General features: G+C 44.4%; 1 pseudogene; it reads right to left on the bottom strand.

Moving 5' to 3' along the window:
• Nucleotides 1-17309, bottom strand: part of LOC124036473 — a 36659-nt pseudogene extending 19350 nt beyond the window's left edge.
• Between the last annotated feature and the right edge of the window lie 212 nt (nt 17310-17521).

The raw sequence follows: 17521 nt of genomic DNA, 5'->3' as shown, positions 1-17521 counted from the left end.
CACACTTCTGTGAAATCAAACTGTCCACTTAGGAAGCAACTGATTGACAATACATTTCACATGCTGTTGTGCAAATGCAATAGACAAAAGGTGGAAATTATAGGCAATTAGCAAGACACCCCGGAGTGGTTGTACAGACCACTTCTCAGTTCCTATGCTTCCTGGCTGATGTTTTGGTCACTTTTGAATGCTGGCGGTGCTTTCACTCTAGTGGTAGCATGAGACGGAGTCTACAACCCACACAAGTGGCTCAGGTAGTGCAGCTCATCCAGGATGGCACATCAATGCGAGCTGTGGCAAGAAGGTTTGGTGTGTCTGTCAGCGTAGTGTCCAGAGCATGGAGGCGCTACCAGGAGACAGGCCAGTACATCAGGAGACATGGAGGAGGCTGTAGGAGGGCAACAACCCAGCAGCAGGACCGCTACCTCCGCCTTTGTGCAAGGAGGAGCAGGAGGAGCACTGCCAGAGCCCTGCAAAATTACCTCCAGCAGATCACAAATGTGCATGTGTCTGCTTAAACGGTCAGAAACAGACTCCATCAGGGTGGTATGAGGGCCCGACATCCACAGGTGGGGGTTGTGCTTACAGCCCAACACCGTGCAGGACATTTGGCATTTGCCAGAGAACACCAAGATTGGCAAATTCGCCACTGGCGCCCTGTGCTCTTCACAGATGAAAGCAGGTTCACGCTGAGCACATGTGACAGACGTGACAGAGTGTGGAGACGCCGTGGAGAATGTTCTGCTGCCTGCAACATCCTCCAGCATGACCGGTTTGGCGGTGGGTCATTGATGGTGTGGGGTGGCATTTCTTTGGGGGGCCGCACAGCCCTCCATGTGCTCACCAGAGGTAGCCTGACTGCCATATTTGGTACCGAAATGAGATCCTCAGACCCCTTGTGAGACCATATGCTGGTGCGGTTGGCCCTGGGTTCCTCCTAATGCAAGACAATGCTAGACCTCATGTGGCTGGAGTGTGTCAGCAGTTCCTGCAAGAGGAAGGCATTGATGCTATGGACTGGCCGCCTGTTCCCCAGACCTGAATCCAATTGAGCACATCTGGGACATCATGTCTCGCTCCATCCATCCACCATGCACCACAGACTGTCCAGGAGTTGGCGGATGCTTTCGTCCACCACCTCATCAGGAGCATGCCTCCGCGTTGTAGGGAGGTCATACAGGCACGCGGAGGCCACACACACTACTGAGCCTCATTTTGACTTGTTTTAAGGACATTACATCAAAGTTGTGTGGTTTTCCACTTTTTTTCCATTTTGAGTGTGACTCCAAATCCAGACCTCCATGGGTTGATAAATTTGATTTCCATTGATAATTTGTGTGATTTTGTTGTCAGCACATTCAACTATGTAAAGAAAAAGTATTTAATAAGAATATTTCATTCAGATCTAGGACGTGTTATTTTAATGTTCCCTTTATTTTTTCTTGCAATGTATGTTACCCTCTGGCAAAGTTATCAGAAAGCAGAGCATTGATGTTCACTGCTATGCAGATGATACACAGCTTTACATGTCACCGGAGAATTTTAGCTTCACTGATCAATTATTAGACTATATCAGTGATGTAAATACTTGGATGGCTCACAACTTCCTCCAGCTAAATCAAGACAAGACTGAGGTACTCATTGTTGGAGCCAAAGCACAGAGAAAATCTAGGCTGCACATTTTACATGATGGGCAATAAAGATAAAAACCAAGGTGTTATTTTAGATTCTGGGCAAAATTTCAAATCACACAGGAATGTGACCAAAATAGCTTTTTACTACCTGAGGAACACTACCAAGGTGCAGGCATCTCTCTCAGGCTGATACAGAGACTCATGCTTTTATTACAAGCAGGCTTGACTACTGTAATGCTCTCCTGTCTGGTCTTCCCATGAAAGCCATTGGTCAACTGCAGAACATACAGAATGCTGCAGCGTGGGTACTGACCAAGACCAGACATTACACCGGTTTTAAGATCTCTCCACTGGCTGTTAGTTTTAGAATTAATTTAAAGACTTTCTATTGGTTTTTAAATCAATCCACGAATGTGCATGCCAATACATGTCAGACATGCTTTTAAGTTATGTACCCAGTACGTCTCTCAGGTCCTGTAGCACGTGTCTTTTTCACTATCCCAAAGCCGAGGACCAAGAGGCAGCCTTTAATTATTATAACCCAAGCCTCTGGAATAGCCTTCCAGAAAACCTGAGGGGGGCTGAAACTGTGGACATATTTAAACAAAGATCTTAAAACATCTGTTTAGCTTTGCTTTTCCATAGTTAGTTGTTCAGTTTGTGTTATTCTTTAGTTTTTTTTATCTCATCTTTGTTGTGCAGAAAATATTTCAGCTTTTATTTCTATGAAGCACATTGTGTTGCATTCCATGTCTGAAATGTGCTGTATAAATAAAGCTTGATTTGATTACATAATTTTGGTGAGTGCTTATGTTTCTCCTATTGGAAATGTGTTTTTTGCATATCCCAACACTTCCTGGGACGCCCTCGGAGAAAGGGAGCACGGCCATGGTCTGCCATTACAGTCGGCAACCCTAGAGCAGTTAGGGTTAAGGCCATGGTCTGCCATTACAGTCGGCAACCCTAGAGCAGTTAGGGTTAAGGCCATGGTCTGCCATTACAGTCGGCAACCCTAGAGCAGTTAGGGTTAAGGCCATGGTCTGCCATTACAGTCGGCAACCCTAGAGCAGTTAGGGTTAAGGCCATGGTCTGCCATTACAGTCGGCAACCCTAGAGCAGTTAGCGTTAAGGCCATGGTCTGCCATTACAGTCGGCAACCCTAGAGCAGTTAGCGTTAAGGCCATGGTCTGCCATTACAGTCGGCAACCCTAGAGCTGTTAGGGTTAAGGCCATGGTCTGCCATTACAGTCGGCAACCCTAGAGCAGTTAGGGTTAAGGCCATGGTCTGCCATTACAGTCGGCAACCCTAGAGCAGTTAGGGTTAAGGCCATGGTCTGCCATTACAGTCGGCAACCCTAGAGCAGTTAGCGTTAAGGCCATGGTCTGCCATTACAGTCGGCAACCCTAGAGCAGTTATGGTTAAGGCCATGGTCTGCCATTACAGTCGGCAACCCTAGAGCTGTTAGGGTTAAGGCCATGGTCTGCCATTACAGTCGGCAACCCTAGAGCAGTTAGGGTTAAGGCCATGGTCTGCCATTACAGTCGGCAACCCTAAAGCTGTTAGGGTTAAGGCCATGGTCTGCCATTACAGTCGGCAACCCTAGAGCAGTTAGGGTTAAGGCCATGGTCTGCCATTACAGTCGGTGACCCTAGAGCAGTTAGGGTTAAGGCCATGGTCTGCCATTACAGTCGGTAACCCTAGAGCAGTTAGGGTTAAGGCCATGGTCTGCCATTACAGTCGGCAACCCTAGAGCAGTTAGGGTTAAGGCCATGGTCTGCCATTACAGTCGGTAACCCTAGAGCAGTTAGGGTTAAGGCCATGGTCTGCCATTACAGTCGGCAACCCTAGAGCAGTTAGGGTTAAGGCCATGGTCTGCCATTACAGTCGGTAACCCTAGAGCAGTTAGGGTTAAGGCCATGGTCTGCCATTACAGTCGGTAACCCTAGAGCAGTTAGGGTTAAGGCCATGGTCTGCCATTACAGTCGGTAACCCTAGAGCAGTTAGGGTTAAGGCCATGGTCTGCCATTACAGTCGGTAACCCTAGAGCAGTTAGGGTTAAGGCCATGGTCTGCCATTACAGTCGGTAACCCTAGAGCAGTTAGGGTTAAGGCCATGGTCTGCCATTACAGTCGGCAACCCTAGAGCTGTTAGGGTTAAGGCCATGGTCTGCCATTACAGTCGGCAACCCTAGAGCAGTTAGGGTTAAGGCCATGGTCTGCCATTACAGTCGGTAACCCTAGAGCAGTTAGGGTTAAGGCCATGGTCTGCCATTACAGTCGGCAACCCTAGAGCAGTTAGGGTTAAGGCCATGGTCTGCCATTACAGTCGGCAACCCTAGAGCTGTTAGGGTTAAGGCCATGGTCTGCCATTACAGTCGGCAACCCTAGAGCAGTTAGGGTTAAGGCCATGGTCTGCCATTACAGTCGGCAACCCTAGAGCAGTTAGGGTTAAGGCCATGGTCTGCCATTACAGTCGGCAACCCTAGAGCAGTTAGGGTTAAGGCCATGGTCTGCCATTACAGTCGGCAACCCTAGAGCAGTTAGGGTTAAGGCCATGGTCTGCCATTACAGTCGGCAACCCTAGAGCAGTTAGGGTTAAGTGCCTTGCTCAAGTGCACATGGAAACATTTTTCACCTTGTCGACTCAGGATTAAAACTCGCAACCTTTTGGTTAATGGCCCAATAGCTCTAATCGTTAGGCTACCTGCTGCCCAGAGTAGACACAGTGGGTCATCCTTTACCCCTACTGGGTCATGCTTGACCCCCTACTGAGTGAGAGTGCAGAGGAAGATGTCCATCCACTAAAATATAACTCGATTATAACAAATATTATTATTGCTGCCAATTTCCCAATCCCAGTGAGTCTCAAGGTCTTGGTATTTTGACTGCAGTCGACAGACTGGACACTGTGCCTTGACCTCCACATTGTTTGAACCTCAGCTCTCTGAGAGCTGCAACCTGCCAGGGTGGGAAAAACATAATCTCTCCCAAAAGATCACCCACATCCTGGTCCACATGTCACATGCTCCCTGTCACACACATAGGCAGAGAGAGATGCCCTGGCCTGTCCTGGCTGGTACTGCACAGTCACACACTGCGGAGGGGTGTAGTCAGGCTTTCGGAAACGCGTCATCTTTGGGACCATCTCAACACAAATAAACGTCTGCCGGGCAGCCAGGCGGAAGTTCCCTCCATTGTGTTGGTTGGCGGAATGAGAGAAATTACATGGTGTGATAAAGAGAGAAAAGGACTAGGGAAAGAGGTCTGGTGTGGGTACAGAGCCGCAGACAGACAGGGCCAGCCGTGCAGTGACAGATGCTGCAGGAGGTAGAGTTGGGTGGCGTGGCAGGCTGGTTTCCGCAGGGCTGGTACGACGGGCAGGAAAGCCCAGAGCAGAGCGAGAGAACAAAGGAGGGAATGCAGTGACCCGTGCCTGGTTGCATCCTGCCCCCGCCCCAGCCAGGCCCAGGACCCGGACCCAGCACTCGGCTGGGTGATTAACACTTCCCCTGGTGACTCCATCATTCACCCTTTATTGCCTTGTTTTTAGGCTTGATACACCGTCTGCTGACACTGCACTCTTTTGTAGATGACAATAAAACAAATGTCTGGAAAGGGAAGGGGGACTAGTGGTTTAACCGATACGTCTTTGCAAAGCTTATTGTATGTTATGTGGCATACTCAACACACGTGATTGCAGCTACTACTAAAATAGTAGTGATTTGATTTGATTTCTTCCAAACATTAGGGTATTACTGTAGTAATTTGTGGGACAATTCTCTTCCTTCTCTGACACACTCACCTACGGCCCACAGCACAGAGTCAAAGGTGTCCTGCTGGTACTGTATGTTTGTCTGTCCAAGTCACCTGCAGCGCCCCAGAGGACAGCTTGTCCAGTCTCTTGGGGACACTCCTCCGGGAGAACTTGGTGCCATAGGCCTCCATGTAGTCAGTCACCAGCCCTGCCATTTGCTGCAGCACACACAAGACAAGAGGGGAGAAATTCAGGTTTTTGACAGGTCAGTCACCTTTCCAGCACTTAACTTGGGAAAACTATTATTCCAAACTTAACTTGTACAAGAAAAGTCCCAATATCACTAGTACACAATGAATCAATGGGCTCCTGAGTGGCGCAGCGGTCTAGGTACCACATCTCAGTGCTAGAGGCGTCACTACAGCCCCTAGTTCGATTCCAGGCTGTATCACAACCGGCCAAGATTGGGAGGCCAATAGGGAGGCGCACAATTGGCCCAGCGTAGTCTGGGTTTGGCCGGCATTGTAAATAAGAATTTGTTGTTAACCGACTTGCCTAGTTAAATAAAAGGTTAAATAAAATAAAACAAAAAATCTATATCAATTTGTAAATGAGTAGTGAAAGATTTTACGATCTCTGAAATATATTTAAAAGCTACAAAACATTTGAGTTACAGTATAAACATGATACAGTATAGAGAAATAAGAAATTAATTAAAATAGTGTCAAATCAATTTTGAAAAATTTAAAATTGTGATAAGTGCAGTACCTGATCAAACCCCCTGAGGGGGATGCTGCACATCATGAATGTGGTGTCCAGGCCAATGCCTGTCAGGAAGTCAGCACATTCCAGGGCCACATCTTCATAGCACCATATTCAGGAAAACAGAACACTACACAAATGCTCTGAGGAACCTTGTCTATCTCTAGTTAAAGTAGATGTGACAACTGAGAACCTAAGCATAAGAGGCATTGATAGACAGGTGATCCCAGTCTAGGAAGAAGGGGTCACCAGTTGAACTGCAATTCACCACCTTTTGCCTTCAACATTAGGGCCAACTCACTCTGACAATATACAGTGTAACCAGTGATTCATGACCAAGCACATCGGCAGTCAAAAGGATACAGCCGGCACCAACCACATGTCTGAAAAACAAAAACCATTAATCTTAGCTGTTTTCATTTAAAATATATCTCTTGGAAGTTATATAGTACAGGTATATGTGTTTTTCTATACGATGCACTTCATACATTTTCCTTCAAATGATCTTGAATACTACTGCGCCAAATAAAACAGGGAAACTGGACACAAATGTTTAGTCTGAATCTGAGGAATTTAAAAAGTGATGAAAGTACTACTCAAACTTCGGGGGTTCTATTACTCTAAAAGGGGTGGCGGAGTTGGTAGGGCTAGTCTGTGTGTGTGTGTGTGGGCCAGGTGAATCACACCTCTAATCCAGCCCTGAGCTCCACTCACTACTAGCGTTCAGGCTAATCCCTGCGGATGGGGTGTGCCGTGTTCATGGCTCAGTCCACATCACTCCGCTGAGTGACGCCCATCACCCGCATGGAGGCCAGGGCCTCTCTTGCTTTCCCATCCTCTACCTATCCATGGCTCTCCACACTGGCCCAGGCCCTGGCAGGTGAGGGTGCCTGGGGCACACACACAAGCCCAGCCATACCCCACCCTCATGCTAGCGCTAACTGCTAAGAGCATCAGTACCCCGATCCTCCTGTCCACCTAATGCACAGCTGCACTTAGTGCACATTGTGAGGTGGCTTAGGGAGGGATTAGGCCAGGAGTTTTAGGCTGATTCCACACTCTCATCTCCTTTCCCTGGCTGCTTGGTTATATTGTATTTCAGAGAGACTCTGGGATCGTTCTGTTATCCCTCATCCGGATGGTGGTGTCTGAAAGCATTGGTGGAGGCACAAACTCACAAGTGGGTCTCAAAAACACTGCATACAGATGTGAAAGACGGGGGGGACACTGGATAAATTCCTTATCACTGGATAAATTCCAGTGGGAAAGACATACTTTACTGTACTGATATCTTCCCAGTAAATGTTGCCCACTCCCCTGGAGGACGGGAAGTACTAGGAGCAGCCTTTCAAACAACAAAGATAACAAAAATCAAACTCAGGGCTTCCATAGGCTACATCCTGATCCAAAGCCACTTCAATGACTGTTGGAGTATGTCTGACTGTGATAGTTAAGAATTTGCCACAAGCTCGCTCTCTCACTCTCATAACCTTGGGCCAACCTTCAGCAGTCCAGACAAGAGATAAGTCAATCTGTTCTCCTTCGGTGTCTCCTATGTTCGCCACAATAACAGTGCTCTTTCACAAGTGTTCCTTAGAGGGGAGAGTTCTACAGGCAGCGGACTTTATCTGAATTCAAATAGAAAGATATAGGATGAGAACTCAACTCCCTAACACAGTTGTGACTACAGAGAGAAAAGATTGTGCGTTACAATTGTCTCACTGTCTCTTTTTGATGTTGCATCTTTTCATCCCAGGCTCATTTCCTCAGCTATTCTCTAGAGCAGTTATTCCCAAACGGGGATACGCGCAATGCCATCGGGGGTGCGCCAAATAAAATTGTGATTCACATAAAAAAAATATATATATTTACTTTTTTCCCCTTGGCTTCACATTTTCAAACGCTCTCAAAAAAATAATAATAATATAAAGTCAATTTATATTTTCCAACGGGGTGGTGTTTTTTGCTCGCCTGAGTAGCCTTGTTTCACTGCCGGTAATAAAATGAAACCATCTAGTGTTCAGCAAAATAACAACACAATGTCAAATACAGGTAGCCAGGTCAAATAATGAACATCCAATCATATTAATTGTTACTCTCTCACGGGAATTCTACTAACGGTCCGGGGTCCTTATGTAGCTGCTACAAATTCCGTTTGCGCGAATATGGATAAAAGGGTTAAAAGAAACTAAGGCCAGAGACATACCAGCTCTACAGATAGTACTGCTACTACCAGCAGTACTACACCTGTCGACGACACAAGTTGTTCTGCTTCCATGAGCACATCCAATGCTAGCATCAGTAATTCTACATTTTTGTTGCTAGACCAGCTAGCATGGACACTGATAGTTATGAATCTGATACAGCCGAAGAGCTACTGCCCCCTTACCTGGGAAAGCACTGAACAACAGACCGGAACGTTGGACCATCGAAGAGGCGCAAATATGATGAGAACTACATTGATTTGGGGTTCACTTACAGTGGGGCAAAAAAGTAATGTCAGCCACCAATTGTGCACTTAAAAAGATGAGAGGCCTGTAATTTTCATCATAGGTACACTTCAACTATGACAGACAAATTGAGATAAAAAAATCCAGAAAATCACATTGTAGGATTTTTAATGAATTTATTTGCAAATTATGGTGGAAAATAAGTATTTGGTCAATAAAAGTTTCTCAATACTTTGTTTATATACCCTTTGTTGGCAATGACAGAGGTCAAACGTTTTTTGTAAGTCTTCACAAGGTTTTCACACACTGTTACTGGTATTTTGGCCCATTCCTCCATGCAGATCTCCTTTACAGCAGTGATGTTTTGGGGCTGTTGTTGGCAACACAGACTTTCAACTCCCTCCAAAGATTTTCTATGGGGTTGAGATCTGGAGACGGGCTAGGCCACTCCAGGACCTTGAAATGCTTTTTACGAAGCCACTCCATTGTCATGCTGAAAGACCCAGCCACGTTTCATCTTCAATGCCCTTGCTGATGGAAGGAGGTTCACACTCAAAATCTCACAATACATGGCCCCATTCATTCTTTCCTTTACACGGATCAGTCGTCCTGGTCCCTTTGCAGAAAAACAGCCCCAAAGTATGATGTTTCCACCCCCATGCTTCACAGTAGGTATGGTGTTCTTTGGATGCAACTCAGCATTCTTTGTCCTCCAAACACGACGAGTTGAGTTTTTACCAAAAAGTTCTATTTTGGTTTCATCTGACCATATGACATTCTCCCAATCTTCTTCTGGATCATCCAAATGCTCTGTAGCAAACTTCAGACGGGCCTGGACATGTACTGGCTTAAGCAGGGGGACACGTCTGGCACTGCAGGATTTGAGTCCCTGGCGGCGTAGTGTGTTACTGATGGTAGGCTTTGTTACTTTGGTCCCAGCTCTCTGCAGGTCATTCACTAGGTCCCCCCGTGTGGTTCTGGGATTTTTGCTCACCGTTCTTGTGATCATTTTGACCCCATGGGGTGAGATCTTGCGTGGAGCCCCAGAGAGGGAGATTATCAGTGGTCTTGTATGTCTTCCATTTCCTAATAATTGCTCCCACAGTTGATTTCTTCAAACCAAGCTGCTTACCTATTGCAGATTCAGTCTTCCCAGTCTGGTGCAGGTCTACAATTTTGTTTCTGGTGTCTTTTGACAGCTCTTTGGTCTTGGCCATAGTGGAGTTTGGAGTGTGACTGTTTGAGGTTGTGGACAGGTGTCTTTTATACTGATAACAAGTTCAAACAGGTGCCATTAATACAGGTAACGAGTGGAGGACATAGGAGCCTCTTAAAGAAGAAGTTACAGGTCTGTGAGAGCCAGAAATCTTGCTTGTTTGTAGGTGACCAAATACTTATTTTACACCATAATTTGCAAATAAATAAATAAAAAATCCTACAATGTGATTTTCTGGATTTTTTTTCTCATTTTGTCTGTCATAGTTGAAGTGTACCTATGATGTAAATTACAGGCCTCTCATCTTTTTAAGTGGGAGAACTTGCACAATTGGTGGCTGACTAAATACTTTTTTGCCCCACTGTATATTGGGAGTAGTGCCTTTCCTCAGCCACTGTGTTATATGTGCAAAAGTACTCTCATATAACTCGATGAAACCATCACTCTTGCGCAGACATTTAGAAACAAAACATGCTAATTTGAAAAATAAGTCACAGGAGGGCTTTTTTTAGCGAGAAGTAAGACAACATTAATAACAAGGTGCTACAAGCGTCTTATATTGTGAGTGTAACAGTATAACTTTAGACCGTCCCCTCACCCATACCCGGGCGCGAACCAGGAACCCTCTGCGCACATCAACAAGTCACCCACGAAGCATCGTTACCCATCGCTCCACAAAAGCCACGGCCCTTGCAGAGTAAGGGGAACTACTACTTCAAGCGCGAACACCGCTAACTAGCTAGCCATTACACATCCGTTACATGAGCTACCGAGTGGCTAGGACAGCCAAGCCAAATACTATTGTGGAGGACTTAATTCTTCCTGCTGCCGCAGATATGGTTGGGACAATGCTGGGGGAAAAGGCCAAAACAACTATACAGACAATGTCTTCATCAAACAACACGGCTTCACGACACATCAGTGACATGGCAGGAGATGTTTGGAAACAATTACTGCTTCGCATACAAACTAGTGAATTATATGTGTTACAGCTGGATGAGTCAACCGACATTGGCCGATCCTTGCACAGCTCCATGTCCGTTACGTTTATGGGTGGGTCAATTAAGGAAGACATCCTCGTCTGCAAACCACTGGAAACCAGGACAACAGGAGATTATATGGTGTGGTGGTTACTCATGTTCTTTAATGAAAAAATGAACGATACATGAAATAACTAAATATACAAAAACAACAAACGGAACGAGAAAACCTATACAGCCTATCTTGTGACAACAAACACAGAGACAGGAACAATCAACCACAAACACACAGTGAAACCCAGGCTACCTAAATATGGTTCCCGATCAGAGACGAGAATCACCTGACTGATTGAGAACCGCCTCAGGCAGCCATAGACTATGCTAGACAACCCTACTCAACCACAATCCCAATACCTACTAAACCCCAATACAAAAACACACCAAAATAAACCCATGTCACACCATGGCCTGACCAAATAAAGAAAGAAAACACAAAATACTAAGACCAAGGCGTGACAGTATTGACATGTTTTTTTATTTATTGAGAGACAAGCTTAAAGTTTCCTTTACTGACCATCATTTTCTCTTGTCTGACTGCTTGCATGATGACGAGTTTCTCACACGACTGGCCTATCTGGGTGATGTTTTTCTCACCTGAATGATCTGAATCTAGGATTACAGGGACTCTGCAAATATTTTCAATGTGCGGGACAAAATTGAGACTATGATTAAGAAGTTGGAGCTCTTCTCTGTCTGCATTAACAAGGACAACACACAGGTCTTCCATTCATTTGTGTGCAAATGAACTCAAGGTTACGGACAATGTCAAATGGGATACAGCGAAGCACCTGAGTGAGCTGGGTGTGCAATTTCTTTCCCGAAACGGATGACACAAACAACTGCATTCGTTATCCTTTCATGCCATGCATCCAGTCCATTTACCTATATCTGAAAAAGTGTGTCATCAAATTGCAACAAGCGGTTCTGTGAAAATTGTATTTAAATCAGAAGCCACTGCCAGATTTCTGGATTGGGCTGCGCTCAGAGTATCCTGCCTTAGCAAATCGCACTGATGCCCTTTGCAACCACGTACCTATGTGAGAGTGGATTCTCGGCCCTCACTAGCATGAAGACTAAACACAGGCACATACTGTGTGTGGAAAACGATTTAAGACTGAGACTCTCTCCAATACAACCCAACATTGCAGTTATATGCATCCTTTCAAGCACACCATTCTCATTAACCTGTGGTCACAATTTACGATGAACAAATAAAGTGATATGCAAGATGGCTAAATAAAGATCAAAATGATTGATTATTATTATTATTTTGTGCCCTGGTCCTATAAGAGCTCTTTGTCACTTCCCACAAGCCGGGTTGTAACAGAAACTCACTAATTCTTATGTTTAATAAATGTATCGTATAGTGTGAGGGGTACGCAGCTGGAGGTTGAATGTTTGAAGGGGTACGGGACTATAACAAGTTTGAGAACCACTTATCTAGAGAATGAGAAAGTATAGCACATTTCAAGCCTGGTTCACTACCCTTTAGCACTGGAATTTATTTAAATAAATATAGAATTAAAAAGTTAAGGAAATGCAGTGCATTATATACTGCAATAAAAGTCAGCATAAAACCTCTTACACTCATGTCTACACTTCCCATCTATCGTGTTTGTGAGTGTGGCTGTGTACTCCAGTCCTTCTAAAGGCACCACTCACCTGGAGCCATCCACTACCTCCACCTAATAAGCTAATCAACCCAAACACCCTCTCAGACCCCACCTGCTGAGCTGACAGCTCAGCTCCCTCCACAGAGCAAAGCAGCTCCTCCTCAAAGCAGCTCTCCACTGCTCCTCCTAGGCAGGGAGAGATAGGTCTGAGGAGAGCCACGGGAGGACCTGCTAATGCTAACCCCTAGTAGCCTGAGGGGCAGAGAGGACTACACTAACAGTAGGCCCCTGCCTAACCACTCCACTACACCAAACAGTCCCACTCACATAAAGGGTTTCCTGAATTGAAGCACTCTTTCTGGGGCCACTCACTTGAAAGCTGCATAAAAAGATGTGAAAATTGCTTAGGAGACATGCTGAAAGAGGGAAGGACAGTGCAGGGAAAACATACATACAGAGACCACCACCGTCTGGCTTGTTGTTAAGATGAGTTCATATTGCCCTCTAGTGGTAGAATGTTAGAACAGCAGCCTAGTTTGACAAGAAAAATACAATTTCCCTGACTAAACTGGGAGGGGTAACAAATAGGTTGTTGCGATAGAAAAAATATGACGGAAATCTATTGTAGATTATATTTATAATAGCAAGGATTACCAATGAGTAGGTGACTAAGATAACTCTTCACTGTTGGCACCATGTACGGTTAAATTACAGCCACACTAACAAACATTACACTCAACCTCCATTTTGTGCCAAGTGGAAATGGTGTAGAGAGACCAATTAGACAGGCGATGACAGGATTTAAATGGCTTGATTGGAGATGTGTGTGTGTCCCGACCTTTGCTGAACACACACACGCACAGCTAATCTGAGTCAGGAGGAGTGAGTGACAGGAACATTTAAAACGTCCTATAGTAGAACACGCTGTGTACTGGATGGATCATTATGACAGAGTTGTCTGTGTACATGGCACAGCATTGTATGGTTTGTGTATCTGTGTTTCACCACATGCACCATTCACGTCTTGGCAAGGGACTCTTTCAGCCAGAAGATAACATCACTAGTGATGCCGTGCTGGATTTGCTCCGTGGATCTACAACACAGGAAGTAGAAACAACAGGTAAACACAACAAACACTGTTTGATTCATATTGTCAATACAGCTTTTGGCAAACGATTAGGAGGGGAAGGTTGGCTTTGTTCTTTGTTAGTCTGTTATCAACAGACAGTAAATCACAGCCTGTGATACACCACAGGGAGGGAGGCCTATGAGAGGCCGCAGTCCCAGAGTGTATCCCAAATTATACCCTATTCCCTATGTATTGAATAGGGAACAGGTAGGGTGCCATTTGAGACACAGACCCAGACAGCCTCCCTCCTCCACCCAGAGAGAGCCATGTTTTGTCCACCACCATCCCATCAAAAGCTCCAGATCCACTGTGGTGTTATCAGCAGCTGGGAGGATCAACGAAGGAGACATATCTCCCCCCTGTCTACTGAGCAAGGACACATACAGAGGGAGAAGGGGGGTACAGAGAGAGGGACAGAGAGAGAGAGGAGAGTTGGAGGTGAGGGAGTAGAAAAGAGGATGGGGAGAGGTAAAGGTTCATACTTACATGTGTGGGGTACTTTGCCGCCCTCCAGTTGCAATCACAATGTCCTTGGCAGTCAGTGTCATCTGCCAGACAAGGGGGAGAGAAATTATAATGACGTCAATAGGAAAATACAAATACCGCAGTGTTGAAATTATATTCCTTAAATAAAAATAATAATATGGTGAACATTTACATTTTTTGTCATTAACTCCCAGTTTGAAATACAGTACCAGTCAAAAGTTTGGACACACCTACTCATTGAAGGGTTTCTCTCTATTTGTATATTGTAGAATAATAGTGAAGACATCAAAACTATGAAATAACACATATGGAATCATGTAGTAACCAAAAAAAGTGTTAAATAAATCAAAATATATTTGAGATTAGAGCTTTTTCAAAGTAGCCACCCTTTGCCTTGACAGCTTTGCACACACTTCGATATTCCCTCAACCAGCTTCATGAGGTAGTCACCTGTAATTAATTTCAATTAACAGATGTGCCATGTTAAAAAGTTAAATAGTGGAATTTCTTTCCTTCTTAATGCTTTTAGCCAATCAGTTGTGTTGTGAGAAGGTAGGGGTGGTATACAGAAGATATCCCAAAGTTTCTTCAAGAGCAGTCGCAAAAAAACATCAAGTGCTATGATGAAACTGTCTCTCACGAGGACCACCACAGGAAAGGAAGAACAAGAGTTACCAATGCTGCAGAGGATAAGTTCATTAGAGTTACCAGCCTCAGAAATTGAAGCCCAAATAAATGCTTCAGAGTTCAAGTAACAGACATCTCAACATCAACTGTTCAGAGGAGACTGTGTGAATCAGGCCTTCATGGTCGAATTGCTGCAAAGAAACCACTACTAAAGGACACCAATAAGAAGAACAGACTTGCTTTGGCCAACAAACGCGAGCAGTTGGACAGTTATAAATCTGTCCTTTGATCTGATGAGTCCAAATGAGATTATTGGTTCCAACTGCCATGTCTTTGTGAGATGCAGAGTAGGTGAATGGATGATCGCTGCATGTGTGGTTCCCATGTGAAGCATGGAGAAGGTGTGATGGTGCTTTGCTGGTGACACAGATTTATTTAGAATTCAAGGCACACGTCACCAGCATGGCTACCACAGCATTCTGCAGTGATACGCCTTCTGGTTTGAGCTGGTTGAGAGAATGCCACGTGTGCAAAGCTGTCATCAAGGTGGCTACTTTGAAGAATCAAAAATATATTTTGATTTGTTTAACACTTTTTGGTTACTACATGATTCCATATGTGTTATTTCATAGCTTTGATGTCTTCACTATTATTCTACAATGTATAAAATAGTAAAAATAAAGAAAAACCCTTGAATGAGTAGGTGTGTCCAAACTTTTGACTAGTAGTGTGGTATTACCTCTTTTCCTGTCCTGGTTAACCCTTTGACTGTGTGCTCATCCACCAGACTTCCTTTAATGTTCAGATACTTCACATTCCTGTCAAAGAAAACAACATGGTGACACCATGCAAACACCACAGGAGAACTTGTGAGAGATCTTGTGCAAACATTGGGTTTATCTGAAAAAGGATACGTACTGCACAGCTACACTGTTAAAGCAGTTTTCTAGCAAAAACAATTACATATGAGAGTGAAGACAAAGTTTGGGAGGAGAGATGTGAAGCCATTTTCTATGAAACTGCGTCTATTAAATATGATATTCGGTTGCACAATGTGAACATCTGCTGTGAGAGTGTGGGCACATAGAGGCAGAGCAACACCTGTTAGCCCTGCAGCCATTCAGTCAGAGCACTGCATGCAATCATGGACAATTCATCATAGCGCTGTAACCTCTGTGTACCAACAGGTCTACTAGGCCTAAGAGGGAATATCTCAAGTCGGAAACTTAAGGAGGCAGTTGTCATAACAAAATGACTGAAAACTGCAGGTATGCATGTGTAAAATCCCTGTTTAAGTTATACAACAGAATCTATGACATACCGCATATGTTTTCACAGGTCGCCCAATTCTGATCTTTTCCCCAATTATTGAGATGTACCAGTCATGGGAGATGGGCCTGGGGATTTGCCAGCCATACTTCTGGGCGTCTTTCACAGCTGTGCCCAGCAAAGCAGCCTGGTGCATGAGCTTCTTGGGAATGCAGCCCACAGTCACACACATGCCACCAATGCCCCACTTAGTACCTGGAAGGGTAGCATGATATATTTTTAAAACTTCTATATTAATGCAGATTGTTCACAACATAGTTTGTTTACTCTGAGACAAGCAAGGTGAAATGCTTCAAGTCAACAGTTCAAGTCAAGCTGTTTTTGGTGGAATGTACAGTCAGTATGAGTACATTTCTCACATAAATTCTTCACATAATCTAACACAGCAATGTTCTGTCCTACCTGAGCCGATGAAAACAAAGGACAGAATGTTTTGGTCAATCTTCATGGTCAGTAAAGCTGCATTAACACATTAGATTAGACATGATCCTATATAAAACCTTTACACAGAGCCAGACCTCCTGGTAACAAACCAAGTCCCTACTAGTTAATAACGTCGTCTTGTAATACTAATGATTTAATCATGGGATTGAGACACCACCTTCTTTGGAACAAGCAAGACCCACCTCCAGTAACAAACCAAATGCCTTGACATTTGATCTCTATTGGTCAATGCTGACACCATAAACACATGGGTTACTTAGAATGTACACGAGGTTACTTATCTAGAAACCAAGCTGACAAGTGCATAATGAAGGGCATTTGAAAAGAGCATGTTATTCTACCAAAGACACTCATTATTTGGAATATTTGACACTGACAGCTTGCCAAGTACCTCAACTATTCCGAGGTACTGGGCAAACTGACAGCTAGCTTGCAGGGCATTGGTTACAACTATAGAAAAATAAAACGCTGTTTGAGAGATTAATTCGAAATCCATTTCTCATAATCTGTCCGTTTGTCACTAGCTAGCAATATGGCAACAAACTCCATGTCTGTCAAGTTTCTCATTGAAAAAAAAAATGAATGCAGTTGGTACGTTTCCACCGGCGTCTGCCTCGAGAATGCTGCCATGTTGTTATTACAAAAGGCCCTTCATAGGTGTCTGTAAGTCTGCCTGCCTCATTTTACATTGGAAGCACATTCACTGAAACTACGTCGTCAAAATATAAATGTCGTTGTAAGTGTTGCAAATAAAATATTATAAAAAAACAACAACACTTTTTTGTCCTCCAAGGCCAAACATAGTTCTCAAACTCCAGGCGCCATTCTTACTTCTCCCTACGGTTTTCAGCCATCAGCTTTGCCTACCACTGGCCCATGTGAACCAGGTCCTTCCTGTTATGTAGTGCCTTTTCTTGTCCGAGGAAATAACACAAATTATTGTGTAAAATGCGATTTCCAAAAGGCTTAAAATATAAAGTTAGGTGTTCTTTAACATAAAAACACAACGATATGGATCTGAAAGGGAATTTTATGCA

This window comes from Oncorhynchus gorbuscha, linkage group LG05, assembly GCF_021184085.1.
Source record: "Oncorhynchus gorbuscha isolate QuinsamMale2020 ecotype Even-year linkage group LG05, OgorEven_v1.0, whole genome shotgun sequence".
In the NCBI taxonomy this organism is placed as follows: domain Eukaryota; kingdom Metazoa; phylum Chordata; class Actinopteri; order Salmoniformes; family Salmonidae; genus Oncorhynchus; species Oncorhynchus gorbuscha.
This window is presented reverse-complemented; position numbering and strand designations above follow the sequence as displayed.